The sequence below is a fragment of the Notechis scutatus genome, chromosome 1 (assembly GCF_049901735.1).
Source record: "Notechis scutatus isolate UNSWTSFEM ecotype Mainland chromosome 1, rNotScu1.2, whole genome shotgun sequence".
In the NCBI taxonomy this organism is placed as follows: Eukaryota; Metazoa; Chordata; class Lepidosauria; order Squamata; family Elapidae; genus Notechis; species Notechis scutatus.
In genome coordinates, this window is record NC_142009.1 from 46,417,465 (window position 1) to 46,427,227 (window position 9,763).

Here is a 9,763-nt window from a genome sequence, read left to right on the forward strand (position 1 = left end):
GTGTTACCTGATTTTGAAGGGATACGTTGCTCTGAAGTAATTGATTTATTTGCATCTGTTGCTGCTCCACCAATTGTTGCATTTGAGTTGAATCCATCGTTGCAAAGATGGTCTGTTGGGTCCGAACAAAAATGTTATGTCCCACCTTCTAAAATAAACAGTTAAGGCTGAAAGCAGCAGTCCTTGTAAAGAAAGGCAGCAAACAGGAAAATGTTATGTCCCACCTTTTAAAGTAAACAGATAAGGCTGAAAGCAACAGTCCTTGTAAAGAAAGGCAGCAAACAGGAATTTTCACAGATAGCTCCAATAAGTAAAAGTTCCAACGAACTAAATCCAAGACTCAACAAGATTCTTCAGATCAAAATCCTTCACAAAATAATTCCAATAAGTAGAAGTTCCAACGAATTAAATCCAAATCCCAACAAGATATTTCAGATCAAAATCCTCCAAACTGTGCTCTTCAGTTCTCCTTGCAAATAGACACTTTGTTCCGGACAAAGTGCAAAGTCATATCTCTCCCTTTATAGAGTAACTAATTAGTCTAATTGCTGGTCTGCTCTCCTACTGTATCCTCGTTGGTTCCTCCTTGTCAGGAGACGTCTTGTCCTGACATCTACCCAGCAATCATCCAAATTATCATCTTCTTCACCTGAAGATATCATTGGTTCCTCATTATCACCCGTTCCGGCTGACCACCTAATTGAAGGGTGGAGGAGTTTGAAGGTTCAAGCCGATCTTGCAAATCAAATGCATTCATCTCCTCCTCATCGTTAGAACTTGCTGATTCATATAAGTCCTCCTCGCTGGAGCTGTCATTCAAAAAATCTGTAGCAGATGCCGGAATCACAACATATATATATATATATATATATATATATATATATATATATATATATATATATATATATAATATATATATATATATATATATATATATATATATATATATATATATATATGTTTTCTGAGGTTCTCGCGGTATTTGTATGTGGATCTTTGGTTATTCGGGTTTTCTCCCGCGTAAGATTCAAAGTATCTAGGCAACGTTTCGGCGAGGTCCCACTCGCCATCTTCAGGCTGGTGCTTTCGGCTTAGTGCCAGTGCAAGCAGTGGGACCTCGCCGAACGTTGCCTAGATACTTTGACTACGCGGAGAACCCGAATAACAAAGATCCATATATATATATATATATATATATATATATATATATATATATATATATATATATATATATATATATATCTTTGGTTATTCGGGTTTTCTCCCGCGTAAGATTGGAAGTATCTAGGCAACGTTTCGATGAAGTCTCATTCATCATCTTCAGGCTTCTGTCTTCAGCTCTGTGTTTCTCAGAGTGATATATATATATATAATTCATTCATGGGTACATGGGTAGGTCTATGTGTGTTCGGGTCTTTTCCCATGTAAGATTAAGAGTATCTTGGTGACGTTTCGGTGAGGTCCCACTCACCATCCTCAGGCTGGTGCCTTCGGCTTCGTGCCAGTGCAAGCAGTGTGTGATTGGAGCTGCCGTCTCTCTATAAATACTGGTGGGGGGGTGCATATGTTTGGAACCAAATTAATATCCAACACTGAACACTCCAGCAAGAGAATAATCAGGGAAGCCATTGAAACCCCCCATAACATGAATAAACGGGACGATACCTCCCGCCTACCAGACATCTGGAAACTAGCCCTCACCAACAAATGAATCCCAGCCACGAAAACCAACACCAGACCCAAACAACACGGGACACCACTGCCAACCCCCCTCATCAGACCCAGGCCCAAACCCATCCTATAAATGAAGGACAACCACCATCCAGAAACCAGACCATGGCTGCTTCGCCAGCTGTCGCACCCCCCCAAACCCAAAACCAAACAAGCTGACATACGCCAAGAACACAGACCCAGACCCCAAACTCGAAGCCAGACCAAAACCCAGAATGCTACATCACAGCCACCCGCTCAGGATATCACATCAGAAAACTCAGGAAATTACACCACAAGAACTCAAGAAGAATAAACATTCCAGTGATGGAAGTCTTGTTTGTGTCAACTTCTTTTCTGTACATGATGACATTGCAGTATATATTCTTCTCCCTCTCCAAATCATTGACTTCCAGTTCAGTATAAACATTCCATAGTTAATACATTTTCTTTTCAGCAGCATCTATCACCATGAATGATATTTGTACTCAACACTTCAACTTTGTTGGAAGGAGAACTGACTTCTCACAGAACTTGAAGAAAACAGTCTTCCCTATAAAGTATTAATCCTATGGAAGCCAATTGAACAAGGTTATTACAATCACAGAACATTAATCAGTAGAGCTCAAATTACATTTATTATATATACACTTCAGTTCTTGTTGCACTAATTTGTTTCCTGAATTTGAGGCATCAGAATGGTTTGGCTCCGGCAAATGAAGGTCACAAGTTAAGCTTAATTCTAACCACGTGGAATTTAATGATAGCTAGGAAAGAGCAGTGAAGTATGCAAATATAAAATGAAAGATTCAGGCTATAATTACAAGTGACAAATTACATTTTTGATGTGTCAGTTTCAATATTAATTATTTTCAGCTATTCAGACTTATTTGTCTCCCCTTTTTATCTTCTAGAAAGCTGGATTTGTCTCTTTACACATGTAAAAAAGAGTTCAGGTGCACACTGACTTCAGTGCAACAAACATTGTCATGGGAAAATATCCACAAATTTGAAAGAAACTATAGAGTATCAAAATTCTATGGTTTGTGGAGATCAAAGTAAGAGTACTGTTTAACTGGTTTTAGAAAATGATCAACCTATGCATGTTTGTTTTTTTGAAAAGCATCAACTTTTGTTCTCCATTAAAAATCAACATGTTAAGATCTGACATCCAGAATCACTCATGTGGTAACACACTGATTCTGAAGAAATGCCAAATAAATGCTGAATATTATTTTTCCCACACTTTAATCCAAGGATGTATGATCAGTTGATGGTTGTATTCAATTTGTGTTGTACTTCCTACCCAAGCTTTTATGGCCAAGCTGACTATTACTTTTAATTCATATTGTTTCTCACAATATATTCAGACAGTTGATTTTACAGCAGAGATAGAAAGAGCATCCCTATGACTGGCCAGTCAAGGATGGAGATGCAGATAACGAACCCCTTTGGAGCTGAAGTTGCTTAGAAAAAAATTGTACTGTCACTGAAATACATAAAATATTCTCCAGATATCATGATCAACTATTTTGCCTCAATAATTTTACACAATTCATTGATTCTGTCATATCGAGACATCACAATCATCCAAGCAGCAATGTGATTTTGTCAGGACTACAGTTTATCTGATGCCCTGTGCCAATGCCAGCATTAAAGTTGTGACTTCTGAAAATATACTTCCTATTTTGTACATAGAATATTTTGATCATTGCTAGAATGATACATAAAGTGTTGGATCTGCAGAAATGCTATGGTGGTGTTTAAAAGATAGCATATTGAAAGAAGGATACATACAGAAATGATATATTTCTTACAGCTGCTACTATTGCAAGCTTAAGAAAGTTGAGTAGTAGGTCTGGACTGAATAAGATTATGTAAATTGTGGTTACACACAAAGCCACAGTTGCTGGAGTTTTACCACCTGTTTTACAAACCTGGTGTGTTCAGACCTTGCTGAAAATCAGAATCAATATGATTAATTGCATTCTGATATGATGCTAAAAGTACTATGTAATTTAAAAGTGCATTGTGTTATATTTGACTTTTTCTTCCACTAATTACACTTTACTAATTACAACATTAGTAAAACACATAAATAAACAAAAACCCAACACTAATGGCAATACTTTGGTACAGGTTCTAATCCCATCTCTTAGCAATGTAGTGCCTAAAGACACTCCTGCCTTGAACAGGGGTGGAGCTATGATCTGTAGTGGTCAGGGCCACTTCCCTTCTGGTGTAGAGGTTTTTAAGATAATATAGGATAAAGGGTACATCGGTTACTCTTTTTTGACAAAATTAACCAACTGAAAAGTTTCAGTGAGCCAAAAGTCTCCATTGAAAATAGTACTAGGAAGCAAAATTTCAAAATACTGTTGTGGAAGGTATTCATGCATTTGATAGTATTGCTCTGAGGACTTCCGCATAAATAAATAAGGCTCTACATTGGTGCTTTGGAGCAATTTCTTTTAGGTGGTGTCTGTGATTAAATAATTTATGATTCAAATCCCACTGAAAGCCTAACTCCAATTTATGATTAATTTGGTACATGGGTTTAGATTATTTTAAAATACATTTACAACACTCCTATGGCTAACCTTTTCTGAAATTAACTGCACAAAGTTTTGTGGGAAACTGGGACTTAGCCCTGGTTTGAGAATGTGTAAGATTAGAAACTTAGTCTAATAATTTTTTAGCCAGACTATAGTCATTCACTTTCATTTGAAAATAGAAGTAAAAATTCTAATCATAGAAGAAAGGCAGAAGAACATGGCGTTGACGGCCTAGATAGTGCAACACTGCATTGCTGTGAAGAGACAGAAACTAGATGTGAAGCCATCATTCAGTTATCTGATTCTCTCATGCTCATTCACAGAGCTATTCAATAGCCACTTTTCTTGAAGGAACCATTCTGAAGCTAGAGCAAGTGAGGTGTGACCAACATGGAGAAATCTTCATGCAATAATTGTTTATGAAACCTAGGTCAAAACAAATGTGCATATTACCTTCATATATTGTATTCCTTTGGGTGGGCTTTTGTTAATGAAAAGGTGGCTCATAATTTTGATGAATTAAATAAATGAAATTATTTTCAAAAGACAAGCTATGTTTTGCAATAGATGGTTGGCAGTTTTAATTCTCATTATGTTATAGAGTAAATGAGATACTGGAGAATAGCGGTTTCAGCTAAACAACTTTACCATTTTTGTTGTTGTTGTTCAAGAGAATTCCTCTCCCATTTTTTTCTTCCTTCACCCCTCCTTCCAAAACACAAAATGGCCCTCATTATTGTCTGAATTTTAAATATTAAACAAATTCCACCAAGATTTGTATTAACATCAATTTAAGAACTTTATTCCAACAGTGACAGCATGAAAAACGACAGCAGCAATGGAATTAGACTGGCATGTATTCTTGTTTTCTTAAAAACAAACACAAAATAAAATTGTCAATAGGCCTGCAAATCAGGCTCAATATCAAAGGAGTGGAAAGAAACCAATGTGACACTTACTTTTAAAAAGAGACACAAGTGAGATCTAGGAAATTACTGGTTACTAAACCTAATGTCTGTTCCAGGCAATTTGACAGGAATTGTAATCAAAGAAGAAGAAGAAAATCTAGGCACAGAGGGGAAAGAAAGAAGATAAAGGATTTTGTAGGGGCAGATCCCTTCTTATCAATGTTCAGGAGTTTTTAAGAGAGTGTCAGTTGGTGTGTAGACGGGTGACCCTACAGACACTGTATATGCAGATTTTCAAAATACTGTTCACAAAGTCCTTCTTTAAAGGCTTTTGCATAAACTCAGTGGCCATGAGGAAAGGGTTCCTATCTTTTTATGGAATTCTAACTAAGACTAAAATTAAAATGACATTTTGAAATACCTTACATAAATCTGTACAACGTTTTCCTCTGTGTATAGTTCTGGTGGCCATGCCTAAAAAAAAGAATATTAAAACTCTGGAGAAAGTATAGAAGAGGTCACCCAAAAATCTCATATATCTTCTGTTTGAGAAAAGACTAGAGTAATTCTTTAGCTTGGAAAAAGATAGCCTAGGAAAGGATTGATAGTTATAATATCATTCACGATATGAATAAAATGGACACAGAGACATTTTCTCCTTCTCTCAAATTACTGTAATAGAATCAGGGGTCATCCAATAAAGTTGATCAGAAATGAGATGTGAAACAGTATAAAAGGTAGCACATCTCCACATAGCGCACAATTGATTTGTGGAATTTATTATGATATGTGGTTCTGGCCACTAACTTGGATGATTGTAAATTGGGTTGAATATGTTCAAGGAGGATGGACTCTTCAAGGACTATTGGCCTTGACATCTTCATGTTTTTTCTGGGTTGGGAGCAACATGCCTCCAAATGAAATATGCAGAGGAATAACAGTGATATCTGATTGGCTGTTGTAAGAAAAAAGGATGCTGAACTAAGATGGATCTTCGCCTGATCCACGAATGCTGTTTTCCCCCCCTCTGTTTTCTTCTCTTTACTGCCTTGCACCCTATAGCTCTGAGGGGCCCTTTAAAGAGGGACTGAATTTCAACGGCATTGACATCATCTGGTGACATAGCCAATTTAGAGTGCACTGCAAAGGGAAAATGCTGTAGTTTTTTTTTTTTTGGAGGGGGGGGGGGTGCATGTTACAGAATAGGTCAAAGGCTGACCACAAGCCATAATTCTTCCTCTAGAAACTCAGTGCTCCCAGAGAATTGAGTAGACTTTTTTGCTGATTCGTAAATCAGATTCTATGAGAATAAGAATTTAGTTCACTATGTGGATGTGTAATTTTTTTAAACATCTATAGAAAAATAACCAATGGAGTGAAAATGTTTGCCATATCTCTGACAATAAACTAAAGCATAGATCCACACCAGGGGTGGGATTCAACCGGTGTAACTACCAGTTTGTTGATTATGTTTTGTGCGTGCACACACGCTGTGCACGCATGTAAAAAACCTTAAGCTGTGCCGCCAGGTCAACTGAAAAGCCACTTTTTTCCTGCTTTTTCAACCTCAGCTGTGCCGCGCAAAGCAGCTGAGGTTGAAAAAGCAGGAAATAAAGGTCAGATAAGAGCCCGGGTGGGTGGGTGGGCCAAACAGCAACAGACACAGAACTGGTTTTGTGTCTGCTGCTCTTCAGAGCTACCGGTCCTATAGAGCTGAGCAGAACCGGTAGCATCCCACCCTGATCCACACCACTCTAATAAGTAGGGGAAAAGGCTCCCAGATTTGGGCTGCATGGCCATTAAATGCCAACAAAGAGTTACAAATTTTCTATCTCTCTTTGCTGCTGTAGGATGTTAGCCCCATTCCTGTGCTATATTCAGTCTTTTTTGTCCTATTTGGCTTTCTTTTCTTCTTTTCCTTTACCCTTTATCCCCTAAAGATTTTTTTTTCACATCCTTAAATAATGGATTTCCCAGGAGTTTGAAACTACTACTCTTCTATTTCTCAGTGGTTTAACTTTGGAGGCACATGATGGAACCATTACACCTCCAGCAGAGTTTACTATTAGTGTATGTGCATGAAAGCCTCAAAATTGGAAAGACTCAAATTGAGGAACAATCATTGATTCATTTTTGCCTTTAAAAATACAATAAAGAAGAAGAAAGATAGTAAAGCATAAAAACAACATAATGAAGCTCATGTTAGCATGAGATTGAACAAGAGAGATGAACTTCTGAAGTTGTGTGAAACTCTAATTGGATCACCATGATGACTGTTTCCACTGACACTGATAAATATTTTATTCCTGTCAAAGACTCAAATGTCTTAAATAAATTGTGCTTTTGACTAACATCATAAAACTGTCAATGAAGATCTATTTTAGCTAAGTGAGATTGAGCAAAAGGCATGACTATTTCACTTGGATATAAACAAGGCGCCACACTCTGCCACACAATCCATTGCAGGTTTTGGAAAACGACCTTTGGACTGATCTGCTAGAAATATATTAATGTTGTTTCTCTTTGACAAGGCTTCATTGAGATCCAGAAATAAAATCTTTGTAGCAAGCCACAAGAATGTACTAATCTGACATCTGGTTTACTAGATTCATTGGAAATTGACTTTGATCATGTTCTGAAACCATGTGCAGCTGGTCAGACTGGTCAACAATAATTAATTAAAGAAGAACTTATGAATGGTTAACTCTGTTTACAAAGACTTATTAGGTCATGGACAAAAGGGTGAAGTGGGTTAGAAAAAATTACCATCCTGTCTCTTTTTGAAGACTTCAACAAAGGGAAACTCTCTGTGTTGTAGGAAATGCAAGTATATCTCACAAGATGAGATGACTGGGTATTTTCTATTAGAAATTGTTCCCCATCTCTAAAATTTTAATTCTTATAATCTATAAGAATGTAACAGCACGTAGATCTGTTCACAAGCATGGCAAAAATGTTTGTTCCACAATATTCATGGAATATCAGTTCTCTCTCTATAAATGTAAAATTAGCTATACCTACTTCCAGAGAAGTGGGTAGTTTTTTTTAAAAAAAATAGTCTCCTTTTTTGAGACTTGCATACTAGAAAGCTATTAAGAAGGGAGACTAAATGTTAGTTATTCTTGGAGATAGGCTGAATACAAAACAACAGTTAAGTAAATTTATGAAGAGCTTTGGGAAATGTTTAACATAGCAGCCTACAGAAGCGATATGTTTACTAGGTCAAAGATTTATCACTCTTATATTACAAACTTCTCAGCAGAATCAGGTTGAAAGGTCAGTAATGAGTAATGTGTAAGCAACCAGAAAAATGTAGAAATGTAGAACGTGCAAGGCAGCCCAGGAATATAAAAATAACAAAACAAAACCCATCCCTAAATCCATGAGATATTTCCAAACTTAAAACATTCATCTCTATATAGACAGGAATATTATGAAAAACACACATACAATTAATTGAGTTTTTTTTAAAAAAAAACAACAACAATATCTTATTGCATATCGTTAATCACTGGAAATTGCAACCATTTTATTATAAATCTCACTACTTTTCCCCAACAAAAAGGTTGATTTTCTCACATATTGCTTAGAATTGTTTAGACAGTTCCAATTGTTTCAAACATCAGTATATTTTCAGAATCCTGCCCCAAACTTGCACTGCCCACAGTAAAATGAAGCAACAAATACCAAATAGGCACCTCAAAGCTTTACAACAGCTGCCTTCTTCATCAAAGCTTTTGAAAAATATTAAAGAAAAAAACCAGCTCCTAATATTGTAGGTACTATTTTTGTTGGCAGCCTACAGGAAGTCTTCAACTTACAACTTTTCATTCAGAAACCATGCACAATTATAATGATGCTAAATGGAGGAACTTATGACTGCTGCCCGAAGTTATAGCTCTTGCAGTGTGCACCATGATCACGTGATCAGAATTTGGGAGCTTGGCAATCCACTCAGATTTATAATCTCAGGGACAGTGCAACTCTTCCCCCACTCCTCACCCCCATTCCAAATCTGGGATGACCTGCAAAGGGGCACTTACTGGCAATGCTGAGGCTGGTCCTGAAGTAGAGTCTTAGGGCCTTCAGCAATCTTGGCTGGCTGCCACCATCCTAGGCCTCAACTACAGCCTTAGCATTGCTGCTGACCCTAAGAAATACTGCATCACACTATTCTCAAAGACTTTCAAGCTTGTCAAGAAAACTGGAGGCAATTGCCTGGAGTCAATGTTGATTTGAAGGCATGCACACACACACACTCGTACACAGAGGGGGGAGGGGGGAGGGAGGGAGGGAGAGAAAGAGAAAGAGAGAGAAATGTTCTAAAAAAAGCCCATAGTTTAAATTACGTGAAGCAACTCTGTAGTTGTAGCACCATCATTAAGGAAAACATATACTTATATTCTGATTTGGGCATGGTGACATAAATACCAGGATTTAATGATGTTCTTTACCTGGATCTTATTGATATAACTTGTCTTATACAGGAAAATATTTTGCTAGCTTGTGATACATATCTAGAGTATCTAGCCAGTTCAACTTCAAGTTCCCTGTGGAAAGAATCTGATGCGACTGTTCCACTTTACATTC

The 9,763-nt window shown here is 37.2% G+C and overlaps 1 long non-coding RNA gene across 1 annotated transcript in view; it reads right to left on the reverse strand.

Moving 5' to 3' along the window:
• Positions 1-9,425, reverse strand: part of LOC148132779 (uncharacterized) — a 154,909-nt gene extending 145,484 nt beyond the window's left edge. Inside the window, exon 1 of the long non-coding RNA XR_015749197.1 lies at positions 9,217-9,425. This is a non-coding gene — a long non-coding RNA (uncharacterized LOC148132779). The remainder of the gene's footprint in view (positions 1-9,216) is intronic.
• Positions 9,426-9,763: the final 338 nt, after the last annotated feature.